Source organism: Microcebus murinus, chromosome 15 (assembly GCF_040939455.1).
Source record: "Microcebus murinus isolate Inina chromosome 15, M.murinus_Inina_mat1.0, whole genome shotgun sequence".
Classification (NCBI taxonomy): domain Eukaryota; kingdom Metazoa; phylum Chordata; class Mammalia; order Primates; family Cheirogaleidae; genus Microcebus; species Microcebus murinus.
In genome coordinates, this window is record NC_134118.1 from 79,202,765 (window position 1) to 79,217,746 (window position 14,982).

Genomic DNA, 14,982 nt, shown 5'->3' on the forward strand with positions numbered 1-14,982 from the left:
TGTGTGTGTGTGTGTGTGTGTGTATAGAGAGACAGCCCCCCACCCCGGCCCACCGCTCCCTGCCCGCCCCGCCCCGCCTGTCACCCCCGTCCCTCGGAGCCCGCCGGACCCGGCCGGTGAACTCAACAGGCCCGGCCCGGCGCGGGTCAGCGCCGGTGCGGGGCCTGGGGCGGGAGGAGGCGGCGGGGAAGCGCAGAGAGGCTCGGCTTCTTGAGCGGGGCAGGGGCGCCCTCCGCCGTCTAGGGCCACACCACCCTGAACGCGCCCGACCTCGTCTGGTCTCGGAAGCTAAGCAGGGTCGGGCCTGGTTAGTACTTGGATGGGAGACCGCCTGGGAATACCGGGTGCCGTAGGCTTCTTCTTTTTTTTTTTTTTTGTTTTGCCTCTTGTTCTGTCCCCTCTCTGGGAGCGAGGCGGCGGCCCGGGGTGGGGGTCACCCCCACCCTCAGCGCCCGCCGCGGTGCCTGGCGCCCCAGCCCGCACCGTGGGGCCTCCTCTTGTCCCAAGCCGCGACACCGCCGTCACGCGGCAGCATGCGTGGCTTCTGGACTGTCAGGTCTCAGACCAAAGGTCTGCTCTGTGGGAACCGACACGCTGGAGGAAACCTTGAGAGTCTGAGAGGGGAGGGAGTTCCAGAAGAAGGCCAGGATGTCATTTGGAGGGAGTATGTGACCAGAACTCGTCCCGTTGCTTTTGGGGTTCTATGGGCTACACGTAGGAATCTTTGGTGGTGGCACCTGATGTTGGGGGATCCGGAGTCGCACCCAGACCTGCTCCACAGGCCTCCTTTTACTTTTCTCTTCGGATTCATTATTTTTAAAAAGTGTCTCTTATCTCTATGATTGCATTTTCTTTTCTCTCTCTTTTCAAGCAGATGATGGGAGTCCAAGTATTAAGGTGACATGTGTTGCCCGTGCCCCCCTCCCCCCTGTGTTCTTATTCATTTACCTCTGATGTCGTTCCAGCGTATTGTGGGGGTACCAATGTTAAGGTCGGGTACGTTGCCCTCTCCCAGCCTCCCCCCTCGGGTCAGAGCCTCAAGTGCGCCCATGCCCCAGTCGGTGCGCACCCACCCCATTCCTAATGGAGGTGTATGCCCATCCCCTCCCCCCACCCGCCCGACACCCACCCGATGAAGGTGATTCCTCTGTGTCCACTTAGGTGTCCATCGGTTCGTACCCATTTGCTGGTGAGCGCGGGCACGTGGTGCTCGTGTGTCCATTCTTGGGCTACCTGGCTTACTGGAACGGGTTCCAGCTCTGGCCAGGAGAACCACGAGAGGTGCCCTCTCACCGCTGCTCCTCCTAGCTGAATAGCACTCCGTGGTGTCCACGCGCCACATTTCATTTACGCACTCGTGGGTCGATGGGCACTCGGGTCGCTTCCAGGTCTTTGCGATTGTGACTTGTGCCCTGACTCTAACCCTAACCCTTACCCAGCCCGTCTCCTCCTCGGCCCCTGCCTGACTGACTCCTTCCCGCCCGGCCTGTCACCTGTCACCGTCCTCTGCCCCTGCCTGACACGCTCCTCCCCGCCCGGGCCGTCACCGTCCTCGGCCCCTGCCTGACGGGGCTCCTCCGTCGCCTGGGCCTTCCAAGGGCTTGGTGTGGACGCTGGTTCCAGGACGCCCTCCCAGGAACCCGGTAGCAGGGCGGCCGCAGCGTCTCGCGCCACCCAACCGTCCGCCGGCCGGCGGCCGTCGCTAAGTGGCCTGCGGGGGACGTGCCCCCACTGTGGGGCGGGCGCCCAGCCTGGTGTCTTCTCCGAGGCCCCGTGGCTGCTTTCCCCCCCCCCGCAAGGGGAGAGCCGCGGAGGTGGGGACCGCCTCCTCGTGGGGACGTACACCCAGCTCTCCACGTCGGATTCCGGGGCTCTCTGTCCTGCCAGAAGGCCCAGCTGGCCTGCGGGTCCTTAGAGTGGCCAAAACATCCGAAAACTGAGATTGAGGGTCCGGTGGTTGTCTGCACTTTTGTGCTGGGCACCCCATGGAGGCCCGGGGGCTGGCTGGACGACGCGGTCTGCTGGGCAGGGGGGGGGTTTGGAGGAGCAACTGATGCCCTTTGCACTTTGGGTAGCAAGTGTCTGAGGTGTCTCTGAGCCCTGCGCCATGTCGGGGGTGGGGGGTGGGAGGTCGGTGGGGGTGGAGGAGCAGGAGGAGGAGGAGGAGGAGGTGGGAAGGGCCGTGGCCTGCAGTCGTCTTCCCGGGGTGGCTTCTTCCACAGGCTGCTTGGCCTGGGCTCCCTGCACCTGGGCCTTTGGAGGACTGGCCCTGTGCTTGCCAACGCTTCCCCTGCAGGGACCCAGAGCTGGGAGGTTGCATCTCTCAGCCCTGGGTCGGGCAGAGCCCCAGCGGGCCATGCCCACAACCTCTCTCAGCACGGGTCCCCCAGAAGGCTCCTTTGGGACCAGGATTCTCTTGCGGGTGACTCTTTAAGGTCTGGCCCCTGGATGGAGGGGCACCAGGAGTAGAGGAGCAGGAAGGGGAAGGGGGTGGCCATGCGAGGGGACACTTTCAGGCCAAGTCCCAGCTTCAGCCTGATCCTCCTGGGAACCCCGGGGTGTACGTCACACCTCCTGGTTGTCCCGCTCTGAGACAAGGAGCCGGGCTTCGCATTCCCCCAGCAGCCAGTCGTGGGCTGAGGACACCTGGGGCGTTGGGAACTCCCTGGCTTCTCCTTGGCTTAACATCTGGAGCTGCTTGTGAATCGTGCCGCCACACACACACCCGAGTGCAGGTGTCTTCTGCACAGACTGCGGGCCTCGCTCTTCTGAATGCCGCTAGCTCGCCACCCACCCACGGGTGAACCTGGTCAGGGTACTTTCTCTCGGGGGCAGACTCTGATCCTGGCGGGCTACCGGTGTTTCTGTTTGCTCGTTTCTTTCTTCCATTTCGGGAAAGGCTTCCTTACTGGGTGTGGAAATCTCCTATGCCTTTCCTCGCCTATTCTGTCAGCTTTAAAATTCTCTTTCAGTTGCCACCCTCACAGATGGATTAGGAAACTCTTTCCGGTGCACTCATTAGTGAAATGACCTCAATGAAGCTGGAATCCAATATCTAATGGCCGATTTTTAGCGAGTCCACACGCCAGGGTGGTCGGGGTCCAATGCAGCCCCGGCCAGGCCCAGGCCCCGGCCCCTTGGACTGGGCCACAGGAGGACACAGAGGAGGGTCCCGGCCCCCCCGGTCGCGTTGCCGGCAGTTCTCCAAGGGCTTGGGCGTTTTCCAGAGGTAGGAGATGGAGGGGACTGATTTCTTCAGCGCCCCACAAACCACGCCACCCCACCCATGTGACACATCCCTAGAGAGAGAGAGAGACGCCCCATACACTCGCTCCCCTCCCCCATGCGCTGTGCCCCAGCCCGGGGCCCGGGGGAATAGGCGGCAGCCCACTCACAGGGTGGGGGGCCCAGCTGAAAGGGGTTGTCGGGGAGGGCGGCCCCTGCCTGGGGTCAAAGGGCGGGCGATCCGCGCGTGCGCAATCGGCGGCGGCGGCGGCGGCCGCGGCGGGGGCGGCCACGAGCTGGGGGTGGGGGGCGGGTAGGTGAAGGAGGCCAGGCGAGGAGAGGAAGGGGGCTGGAAGGTCTCCACCTTGGCGAGTCCAGCCGTGGAGGCGCATCTTGTGTGAGTGTGAGTGTGTGTGTGTGTGTGTGTGTGTGTGTATAGAGAGACAGCCCCCCACCCCGGCCCACCGCTCCCTGCCCGCCCCGCCCCGCCTGTCACCCCCGTCCCTCGGAGCCCGCCGGACCCGGCCGGTGAACTCAACAGGCCCGGCCCGGCGCGGGTCAGCGCCGGTGCGGGGCCTGGGGCGGGAGGAGGCGGCGGGAAGCGCAGAGAGGCTCGGCTTCTTGAGCGGGGCAGGGGCGCCCTCCGCCGTCTAGGGCCACACCACCCTGAACGCGCCCGACCTCGTCTGGTCTCGGAAGCTAAGCAGGGTCGGGCCTGGTTAGTACTTGGATGGGAGACCGCCTGGGAATACCGGGTGCCGTAGGCTTCTTCTTTTTTTTTTTTTTTTGTTTTGCCTCTTGTTCTGTCCCCTCTCTGGGAGCGAGGCGGCGGCCCGGGGTGGGGGTCACCCCCACCCTCAGCGCCCGCCGCGGTGCCTGGCGCCCCAGCCCGCACCGTGGGGCCTCCTCTTGTCCCAAGCCGCGACACCGCCGTCACGCGGCAGCATGCGTGGCTTCTGGACTGTCAGGTCTCAGACCAAAGGTCTGCTCTGTGGGAACCGACACGCTGGAGGAAACCTTGAGAGTCTGAGAGGGGAGGGAGTTCCAGAAGAAGGCCAGGATGTCATTTGGAGGGAGTATGTGACCAGAACTCGTCCCGTTGCTTTTGGGGTTCTATGGGCTACACGTAGGAATCTTTGGTGGTGGCACCTGATGTTGGGGGATCCGGAGTCGCACCCAGACCTGCTCCACAGGCCTCCTTTTACTTTTCTCTTCGGATTCATTATTTTTAAAAAGTGTCTCTTATCTCTATGATTGCATTTTCTTTTCTCTCTCTTTTCAAGCAGATGATGGGAGTCCAAGTATTAAGGTGACATGTGTTGCCCGTGCCCCCCTCCCCCCTGTGTTCTTATTCATTTACCTCTGATGTCGTTCCAGCGTATTGTGGGGGTACCAATGTTAGGGTCGGGTACGTTGCCCTCTCCCTGCCTCCCCCCTCGGGTCAGAGCCTCAAGTGCGCCCATGCCCCAGTCGGTGCGCACCCACCCCATTCCTAATGGAGGTGTATGCCCATCCCCTCCCCCCACCCGCCCGACACCCACCCGATGAAGGTGATTCCTCTGTGTCCACTTAGGTGTCCATCGGTTCGTACCCATTTGCTGGTGAGCGCGAGCACGTGGTGCTCGTGTGTCCATTCTTGGGCTACCTGGCTTACTGGAACGGGTTCCAGCTCTGGCCAGGAGAACCACGAGAGGTGCCCTCTCACCGCTGCTCCTCCTAGCTGAATAGCACTCCGTGGTGTCCACGCGCCACATTTCATTTACGCACTCGTGGGTCGATGGGCACTCGGGTCGCTTCCAGGTCTTTGCGATTGTGACTTGTGCCCTGACTCTAACCCTAACCCTTACCCAGCCCGTCTCCTCCTCGGCCCCTGCCTGACTGACTCCTTCCCGCCCGGCCTGTCACCTGTCACCGTCCTCTGCCCCTGCCTGACACGCTCCTCCCCGCCCGGGCCGTCACCGTCCTCGGCCCCTGCCTGACGGGGCTCCTCCGTCGCCTGGGCCTTCCAAGGGCTTGGTGTGGACGCTGGTTCCAGGACGCCCTCCCAGGAACCCGGTAGCAGGGCGGCCGCAGCGTCTCGCGCCACCCAACCGTCCGCCGGCCGGCGGCCGTCGCTAAGTGGCCTGCGGGGGACGTGCCCCCACTGTGGGGCGGGCGCCCAGCCTGGTGTCTTCTCCGAGGCCCCGTGGCTGCTTTCCCCCCCCCCGCAAGGGGAGAGCCGCGGAGGTGGGGACCGCCTCCTCGTGGGGACGTACACCCAGCTCTCCACGTCGGATTCCGGGGCTCTCTGTCCTGCCAGAAGGCCCAGCTGGCCTGCGGGTCCTTAGAGTGGCCAAAACATCCGAAAACTGAGATTGAGGGTCCGGTGGTTGTCTGCACTTTTGTGCTGGGCACCCCATGGAGGCCCGGGGGCTGGCTGGACGACGCGGTCTGCTGGGCAGGGGGGGGGTTTGGAGGAGCAACTGATGCCCTTTGCACTTTGGGTAGCAAGTGTCTGAGGTGTCTCTGAGCCCTGCGCCATGTCGGGGGTGGGGGGTGGGAGGTCGGTGGGGGTGGAGGAGCAGGAGGAGGAGGAGGAGGAGGTGGGAAGGGCCGTGGCCTGCAGTCGTCTTCCCGGGGTGGCTTCTTCCACAGGCTGCTTGGCCTGGGCTCCCTGCACCTGGGCCTTTGGAGGACTGGCCCTGTGCTTGCCAACGCTTCCCCTGCAGGGACCCAGAGCTGGGAGGTTGCATCTCTCAGCCCTGGGTCGGGCAGAGCCCCAGCGGGCCATGCCCACAACCTCTCTCAGCACGGGTCCCCCAGAAGGCTCCTTTGGGACCAGGATTCTCTTGCGGGTGACTCTTTAAGGTCTGGCCCCTGGATGGAGGGGCACCAGGAGTAGAGGAGCAGGAAGGGGAAGGGGGTGGCCATGCGAGGGGACACTTTCAGGCCAAGTCCCAGCTTCAGCCTGATCCTCCTGGGAACCCCGGGGTGTACGTCACACCTCCTGGTTGTCCCGCTCTGAGACAAGGAGCCGGGCTTCGCATTCCCCCAGCAGCCAGTCGTGGGCTGAGGACACCTGGGGCGTTGGGAACTCCCTGGCTTCTCCTTGGCTTAACATCTGGAGCTGCTTGTGAATCGTGCCGCCACACACACACCCGAGTGCAGGTGTCTTCTGCACAGACTGCGGGCCTCGCTCTTCTGAATGCCGCTAGCTCGCCACCCACCCACGGGTGAACCTGGTCAGGGTACTTTCTCTCGGGGGCAGACTCTGATCCTGGCGGGCTACCGGTGTTTCTGTTTGCTCGTTTCTTTCTTCCATTTCGGGAAAGGCTTCCTTACTGGGTGTGGAAATCTCCTATGCCTTTCCTCGCCTATTCTGTCAGCTTTAAAATTCTCTTTCAGTTGCCACCCTCACAGATGGATTAGGAAACTCTTTCCGGTGCACTCATTAGTGAAATGACCTCAATGAAGCTGGAATCCAATATCTAATGGCCGATTTTTAGCGAGTCCACACGCCAGGGTGGTCGGGGTCCAATGCAGCCCCGGCCAGGCCCAGGCCCCGGCCCCTTGGACTGGGCCACAGGAGGACACAGAGGAGGGTCCCGGCCCCCCCGGTCGCGTTGCCGGCAGTTCTCCAAGGGCTTGGGCGTTTTCCAGAGGTAGGAGATGGAGGGGACTGATTTCTTCAGCGCCCCACAAACCACGCCACCCCACCCATGGGACACATCCCTAGAGAGAGAGAGAGACGCCCCATACACTCGCTCCCCTCCCCCATGCGCTGTGCCCCAGCCCGGGGCCCGGGGGAATAGGCGGCAGCCCACTCACAGGGTGGGGGGCCCAGCTGAAAGGGGTTGTCGGGGAGGGCGGCCCCTGCCTGGGGTCAAAGGGCGGGCGATCCGCGCGTGTGCAATCGGCGGCGGCGGCGGCGGCGGCGGCGGCGGGGGCGGCCACGGGCTGGGGGTGGGGGGCGGGTAGGTGAAGGAGGCCAGGCGAGGAGAGGAAGGGGGCTGGAAGGTCTCCACCTTGGCGAGTCCAGCCGTGGAGGCGCATCTTGTGTGAGTGTGTGTGTGTGTGTGTGTGTGTGTGTGTGTGTATAGAGAGACAGCCCCCCACCCCGGCCCACCGCTCCCTGCCCGCCCCACCCCGCCTGTCACCCCCGTCCCTCGGAGCCCGCCGGACCCGGCCGGTGAACTCAACAGGCCCGGCCCGGCGCGGGTCAGCGCCGGTGCGGGGCCTGGGGCGGGAGGAGGCGGCGGGGAAGCGCAGAGAGGCTCGGCTTCTTGAGCGGGGCAGGGGCGCCCTCCGCCGTCTAGGGCCACACCACCCTGAACGCGCCCGACCTCGTCTGGTCTCGGAAGCTAAGCAGAGTCGGGCCTGGTTAGTACTTGGATGGGAGACCGCCTGGGAATACCGGGTGCCGTAGGCTTCTTCTTTTTTTTTTTTTTTTGTTTTGCCTCTTGTTCTGTCCCCTCTCTGGGAGCGAGGCGGCGGCCCGGGGTGGGGGTCACCCCCACCCTCAGCGCCCGCCGCGGTGCCTGGCGCCCCAGCCGGCACCGTGGGGCCTCCTCTTGTCCCAAGCCGCGACACCGCCGTCACGCGGCAGCATGCGTGGCTTCTGGACTGTCAGGTCTCAGACCAAAGGTCTGCTCTGTGGGAACCGACACGCTGGAGGAAACCTTGAGAGTCTGAGAGGGGAGGGAGTTCCAGAAGAAGGCCAGGATGTCATTTGGAGGGAGTATGTGACCAGAACTCGTCCCGTTGCTTTTGGGGTTCTATGGGCTACACGTAGGAATCTTTGGTGGTGGCACCTGATGTTGGGGGATCCGGAGTCGCACCCAGACCTGCTCCACAGGCCTCCTTTTACTTTTCTCTTCGGATTCATTATTTTTAAAAAGTGTCTCTTATCTCTATGATTGCATTTTCTTTTCTCTCTCTTTTCAAGCAGATGATGGGAGTCCAAGTATTAAGGTGACATGTGTTGCCCGTGCCCCCCTCCCCCCTGTGTTCTTATTCATTTACCTCTGATGTCGTTCCAGCGTATTGTGGGGGTACCAATGTTAGGGTCGGGTACGTTGCCCTCTCCCTGCCTCCCCCCTCGGGTCAGAGCCTCAAGTGCGCCCATGCCCCAGTCGGTGCGCACCCACCCCATTCCTAATGGAGGTGTATGCCCATCCCCTCCCCCCACCCGCCCGACACCCACCCGATGAAGGTGATTCCTCTGTGTCCACTTAGGTGTCCATCGGTTCGTACCCATTTGCTGGTGAGCGCGAGCACGTGGTGCTCGTGTGTCCATTCTTGGGCTACCTGGCTTACTGGAACGGGTTCCAGCTCTGGCCAGGAGAACCACGAGAGGTGCCCTCTCACCGCTGCTCCTCCTAGCTGAATAGCACTCCGTGGTGTCCACGCGCCACATTTCATTTACGCACTCGTGGGTCGATGGGCACTCGGGTCGCTTCCAGGTCTTTGCGATTGTGACTTGTGCCCTGACTCTAACCCTAACCCTTACCCAGCCCGTCTCCTCCTCGGCCCCTGCCTGACTGACTCCTTCCCGCCCGGCCTGTCACCTGTCACCGTCCTCTGCCCCTGCCTGACACGCTCCTCCCCGCCCGGGCCGTCACCGTCCTCGGCCCCTGCCTGACGGGGCTCCTCCGTCGCCTGGGCCTTCCAAGGGCTTGGTGTGGACGCTGGTTCCAGGACGCCCTCCCAGGAACCCGGTAGCAGGGCGGCCGCAGCGTCTCGCGCCACCCAACCGTCCGCCGGCCGGCGGCCGTCGCTAAGTGGCCTGCGGGGGACGTGCCCCCACTGTGGGGCGGGCGCCCAGCCTGGTGTCTTCTCCGAGGCCCCGTGGCTGCTTTCCCCCCCCCCGCAAGGGGAGAGCCGCGGAGGTGGGGACCGCCTCCTCGTGGGGACGTACACCCAGCTCTCCACGTCGGATTCCGGGGCTCTCTGTCCTGCCAGAAGGCCCAGCTGGCCTGCGGGTCCTTAGAGTGGCAAAAACATCCGAAAACTGAGATTGAGGGTCCGGTGGTTGTCTGCACTTTTGTGCTGGGCACCCCATGGAGGCCCGGGGGCTGGCTGGACGACGCGGTCTGCTGGGCAGGGGGGGGGTTTGGAGGAGCAACTGATGCCCTTTGCACTTTGGGTAGCAAGTGTCTGAGGTGTCTCTGAGCCCTGCGCCATGTCGGGGGTGGGGGGTGGGAGGTCGGTGGGGGTGGAGGAGCAGGAGGAGGAGGAGGAGGAGGTGGGAAGGGCCGTGGCCTGCAGTCGTCTTCCCGGGGTGGCTTCTTCCACAGGCTGCTTGGCCTGGGCTCCCTGCACCTGGGCCTTTGGAGGACTGGCCCTGTGCTTGCCAACGCTTCCCCTGCAGGGACCCAGAGCTGGGAGGTTGCATCTCTCAGCCCTGGGTCGGGCAGAGCCCCAGCGGGCCATGCCCACAACCTCTCTCAGCACGGGTCCCCCAGAAGGCTCCTTTGGGACCAGGATTCTCTTGCGGGTGACTCTTTAAGGTCTGGCCCCTGGATGGAGGGGCACCAGGAGTAGAGGAGCAGGAAGGGGAAGGGGGTGGCCATGCGAGGGGACACTTTCAGGCCAAGTCCCAGCTTCAGCCTGATCCTCCTGGGAACCCCGGGGTGTACGTCACACCTCCTGGTTGTCCCGCTCTGAGACAAGGAGCCGGGCTTCGCATTCCCCCAGCAGCCAGTCGTGGGCTGAGGACACCTGGGGCGTTGGGAACTCCCTGGCTTCTCCTTGGCTTAACATCTGGAGCTGCTTGTGAATCGTGCCGCCACACACACACCCGAGTGCAGGTGTCTTCTGCACAGACTGCGGGCCTCGCTCTTCTGAATGCCGCTAGCTCGCCACCCACCCACGGGTGAACCTGGTCAGGGTACTTTCTCTCGGGGGCAGACTCTGATCCTGGCGGGCTACCGGTGTTTCTGTTTGCTCGTTTCTTTCTTCCATTTCGGGAAAGGCTTCCTTACTGGGTGTGGAAATCTCCTATGCCTTTCCTCGCCTATTCTGTCAGCTTTAAAATTCTCTTTCAGTTGCCACCCTCACAGATGGATTAGGAAACTCTTTCCGGTGCACTCATTAGTGAAATGACCTCAATGAAGCTGGAATCCAATATCTAATGGCCGATTTTTAGCGAGTCCACACGCCAGGGTGGTCGGGGTCCAATGCAGCCCCGGCCAGGCCCAGGCCCCGGCCCCTTGGACTGGGCCACAGGAGGACACAGAGGAGGGTCCCGGCCCCCCCGGTCGCGTTGCCGGCAGTTCTCCAAGGGCTTGGGCGTTTTCCAGAGGTAGGAGATGGAGGGGACTGATTTCTTCAGCGCCCCACAAACCACGCCACCCCACCCATGGGACACATCCCTAGAGAGAGAGAGAGACGCCCCATACACTCGCTCCCCTCCCCCATGCGCTGTGCCCCAGCCCGGGGCCCGGGGGAATAGGCGGCAGCCCACTCACAGGGTGGGGGGCCCAGCTGAAAGGGGTTGTCGGGGAGGGCGGCCCCTGCCTGGGGTCAAAGGGCGGGCGATCCGCGCGTGCGCAATCGGCGGCGGCGGCGGCGGCGGCGGCGGCAGCGGCGGGGGCGGCCACGAGCTGGGGGTGGGGGGCGGGTAGGTGAAGGAGGCCAGGCGAGGAGAGGAAGGGGGCTGGAAGGTCTCCACCTTGGCGAGTCCAGCCGTGGAGGCGCATCTTGTGTGAGTGTGAGTGTGTGTGTGTGTGTGTGTGTGTGTGTATAGAGAGACAGCCCCCCACCCCGGCCCACCGCTCCCTGCCCGCCCCGCCCCGCCTGTCACCCCCGTCCCTCGGAGCCCGCCGGACCCGGCCGGTGAACTCAACAGGCCCGGCCCGGCGCGGGTCAGCGCCGGTGCGGGGCCTGGGGCGGGAGGAGGCGGCGGGGAAGCGCAGAGAGGCTCGGCTTCTTGAGCGGGGCAGGGGCGCCCTCCGCCGTCTAGGGCCACACCACCCTGAACGCGCCCGACCTCGTCTGGTCTCGGAAGCTAAGCAGGGTCGGGCCTGGTTAGTACTTGGATGGGAGACCGCCTGGGAATACCGGGTGCCGTAGGCTTCTTCTTTTTTTTTTTTTTTGTTTTGCCTCTTGTTCTGTCCCCTCTCTGGGAGCGAGGCGGCGGCCCGGGGTGGGGGTCACCCCCACCCTCAGCGCCCGCCGCGGTGCCTGGCGCCCCAGCCCGCACCGTGGGGCCTCCTCTTGTCCCAAGCCGCGACACCGCCGTCACGCGGCAGCATGCGTGGCTTCTGGACTGTCAGGTCTCAGACCAAAGGTCTGCTCTGTGGGAACCGACACGCTGGAGGAAACCTTGAGAGTCTGAGAGGGGAGGGAGTTCCAGAAGAAGGCCAGGATGTCATTTGGAGGGAGTATGTGACCAGAACTCGTCCCGTTGCTTTTGGGGTTCTATGGGCTACACGTAGGAATCTTTGGTGGTGGCACCTGATGTTGGGGGATCCGGAGTCGCACCCAGACCTGCTCCACAGGCCTCCTTTTACTTTTCTCTTCGGATTCATTATTTTTAAAAAGTGTCTCTTATCTCTATGATTGCATTTTCTTTTCTCTCTCTTTTCAAGCAGATGATGGGAGTCCAAGTATTAAGGTGACATGTGTTGCCCGTGCCCCCCTCCCCCCTGTGTTCTTATTCATTTACCTCTGATGTCGTTCCAGCGTATTGTGGGGGTACCAATGTTAGGGTCGGGTACGTTGCCCTCTCCCTGCCTCCCCCCTCGGGTCAGAGCCTCAAGTGCGCCCATGCCCCAGTCGGTGCGCACCCACCCCATTCCTAATGGAGGTGTATGCCCATCCCCTCCCCCCACCCGCCCGACACCCACCCGATGAAGGTGATTCCTCTGTGTCCACTTAGGTGTCCATCGGTTCGTACCCATTTGCTGGTGAGCGCGAGCACGTGGTGCTCGTGTGTCCATTCTTGGGCTACCTGGCTTACTGGAACGGGTTCCAGCTCTGGCCAGGAGAACCACGAGAGGTGCCCTCTCACCGCTGCTCCTCCTAGCTGAATAGCACTCCGTGGTGTCCACGCGCCACATTTCATTTACGCACTCGTGGGTCGATGGGCACTCGGGTCGCTTCCAGGTCTTTGCGATTGTGACTTGTGCCCTGACTCTAACCCTAACCCTTACCCAGCCCGTCTCCTCCTCGGCCCCTGCCTGACTGACTCCTTCCCGCCCGGCCTGTCACCTGTCACCGTCCTCTGCCCCTGCCTGACACGCTCCTCCCCGCCCGGGCCGTCACCGTCCTCGGCCCCTGCCTGACGGGGCTCCTCCGTCGCCTGGGCCTTCCAAGGGCTTGGTGTGGACGCTGGTTCCAGGACGCCCTCCCAGGAACCCGGTAGCAGGGCGGCCGCAGCGTCTCGCGCCACCCAACCGTCCGCCGGCCGGCGGCCGTCGCTAAGTGGCCTGCGGGGGACGTGCCCCCACTGTGGGGCGGGCGCCCAGCCTGGTGTCTTCTCCGAGGCCCCGTGGCTGCTTTCCCCCCCCCCGCAAGGGGAGAGCCGCGGAGGTGGGGACCGCCTCCTCGTGGGGACGTACACCCAGCTCTCCACGTCGGATTCCGGGGCTCTCTGTCCTGCCAGAAGGCCCAGCTGGCCTGCGGGTCCTTAGAGTGGCAAAAACATCCGAAAACTGAGATTGAGGGTCCGGTGGTTGTCTGCACTTTTGTGCTGGGCACCCCATGGAGGCCCGGGGGCTGGCTGGACGACGCGGTCTGCTGGGCAGGGGGGGGGTTTGGAGGAGCAACTGATGCCCTTTGCACTTTGGGTAGCAAGTGTCTGAGGTGTCTCTGAGCCCTGCGCCATGTCGGGGGTGGGGGGTGGGAGGTCGGTGGGGGTGGAGGAGCAGGAGGAGGAGGAGGAGGAGGTGGGAAGGGCCGTGGCCTGCAGTCGTCTTCCCGGGGTGGCTTCTTCCACAGGCTGCTTGGCCTGGGCTCCCTGCACCTGGGCCTTTGGAGGACTGGCCCTGTGCTTGCCAACGCTTCCCCTGCAGGGACCCAGAGCTGGGAGGTTGCATCTCTCAGCCCTGGGTCGGGCAGAGCCCCAGCGGGCCATGCCCACAACCTCTCTCAGCACGGGTCCCCCAGAAGGCTCCTTTGGGACCAGGATTCTCTTGCGGGTGACTCTTTAAGGTCTGGCCCCTGGATGGAGGGGCACCAGGAGTAGAGGAGCAGGAAGGGGAAGGGGGTGGCCATGCGAGGGGACACTTTCAGGCCAAGTCCCAGCTTCAGCCTGATCCTCCTGGGAACCCCGGGGTGTACGTCACACCTCCTGGTTGTCCCGCTCTGAGACAAGGAGCCGGGCTTCGCATTCCCCCAGCAGCCAGTCGTGGGCTGAGGACACCTGGGGCGTTGGGAACTCCCTGGCTTCTCCTTGGCTTAACATCTGGAGCTGCTTGTGAATCGTGCCGCCACACACACACCCGAGTGCAGGTGTCTTCTGCACAGACTGCGGGCCTCGCTCTTCTGAATGCCGCTAGCTCGCCACCCACCCACGGGTGAACCTGGTCAGGGTACTTTCTCTCGGGGGCAGACTCTGATCCTGGCGGGCTACCGGTGTTTCTGTTTGCTCGTTTCTTTCTTCCATTTCGGGAAAGGCTTCCTTACTGGGTGTGGAAATCTCCTATGCCTTTCCTCGCCTATTCTGTCAGCTTTAAAATTCTCTTTCAGTTGCCACCCTCACAGATGGATTAGGAAACTCTTTCCGGTGCACTCATTAGTGAAATGACCTCAATGAAGCTGGAATCCAATATCTAATGGCCGATTTTTAGCGAGTCCACACGCCAGGGTGGTCGGGGTCCAATGCAGCCCCGGCCAGGCCCAGGCCCCGGCCCCTTGGACTGGGCCACAGGAGGACACAGAGGAGGGTCCCGGCCCCCCCGGTCGCGTTGCCGGCAGTTCTCCAAGGGCTTGGGCGTTTTCCAGAGGTAGGAGATGGAGGGGACTGATTTCTTCAGCGCCCCACAAACCACGCCACCCCACCCATGGGACACATCCCTAGAGAGAGAGAGAGACGCCCCATACACTCGCTCCCCTCCCCCATGCGCTGTGCCCCAGCCCGGGGCCCGGGGGAATAGGCGGCAGCCCACTCACAGGGTGGGGGGCCCAGCTGAAAGGGGTTGTCGGGGAGGGCGGCCCCTGCCTGGGGTCAAAGGGCGGGCGATCCGCGCGTGCGCAATCGGCGGCGGCGGCGGCGGCGGCGGCGGCAGCGGCGGGGGCGGCCACGAGCTGGGGGTGGGGGGCGGGTAGGTGAAGGAGGCCAGGCGAGGAGAGGAAGGGGGCTGGAAGGTCTCCACCTTGGCGAGTCCAGCCGTGGAGGCGCATCTTGTGTGAGTGTGAGTGTGTGTGTGTGTGTGTGTGTGTGTGTATAGAGAGACAGCCCCCCACCCCGGCCCACCGCTCCCTGCCCGCCCCGCCCCGCCTGTCACCCCCGTCCCTCGGAGCCCGCCGGACCCGGCCGGTGAACTCAACAGGCCCGGCCCGGCGCGGGTCAGCGCCGGTGCGGGGCCTGGGGCGGGAGGAGGCGGCGGGGAAGCGCAGAGAGGCTCGGCTTCTTGAGCGGGGCAGGGGCGCCCTCCGCCGTCTAGGGCCACACCACCCTGAACGCGCCCGACCTCGTCTGGTCTCGGAAGCTAAGCAGGGTCGGGCCTGGTTAGTACTTGGATGGGAGACCGCCTGGGAATACCGGGTGCCGTAGGCTTCTTCTTTTTTTTTTTTTTTGTTTTGCCTCTTGTTCTGTCCCCTCTCTGGGAGCGA

At 63.9% G+C, this 14,982-nt stretch overlaps 5 non-coding genes across 5 annotated transcripts; all 5 read left to right on the forward strand.

The window, feature by feature from the left end:
* Positions 1 to 237: 237 nt before the first annotated feature.
* LOC142876465 (5S ribosomal RNA) lies at positions 238 to 356 on the forward strand. The gene has a single exon (XR_012923366.1). It is a non-coding gene; the product is annotated as a 5S ribosomal RNA (ribosomal RNA).
* Positions 357 to 3,873: 3,517 nt separating this feature from the next.
* LOC142876466 (5S ribosomal RNA) lies at positions 3,874 to 3,992 on the forward strand. Its single transcript, XR_012923367.1, has one exon. It is a non-coding gene; the product is annotated as a 5S ribosomal RNA (ribosomal RNA).
* A 3,522-nt stretch (positions 3,993 to 7,514) lies between these two features.
* On the forward strand, positions 7,515 to 7,633 carry LOC142876542 (5S ribosomal RNA). The gene has a single exon (XR_012923443.1). It is a non-coding gene; the product is annotated as a 5S ribosomal RNA (ribosomal RNA).
* Positions 7,634 to 11,161: 3,528 nt separating this feature from the next.
* Positions 11,162 to 11,280, forward strand: LOC142876467 (5S ribosomal RNA). The gene has a single exon (XR_012923368.1). It is a non-coding gene; the product is annotated as a 5S ribosomal RNA (ribosomal RNA).
* Positions 11,281 to 14,807: 3,527 nt separating this feature from the next.
* LOC142876468 (5S ribosomal RNA) lies at positions 14,808 to 14,926 on the forward strand. Its single transcript, XR_012923369.1, has one exon. It is a non-coding gene; the product is annotated as a 5S ribosomal RNA (ribosomal RNA).
* Positions 14,927 to 14,982: the final 56 nt, after the last annotated feature.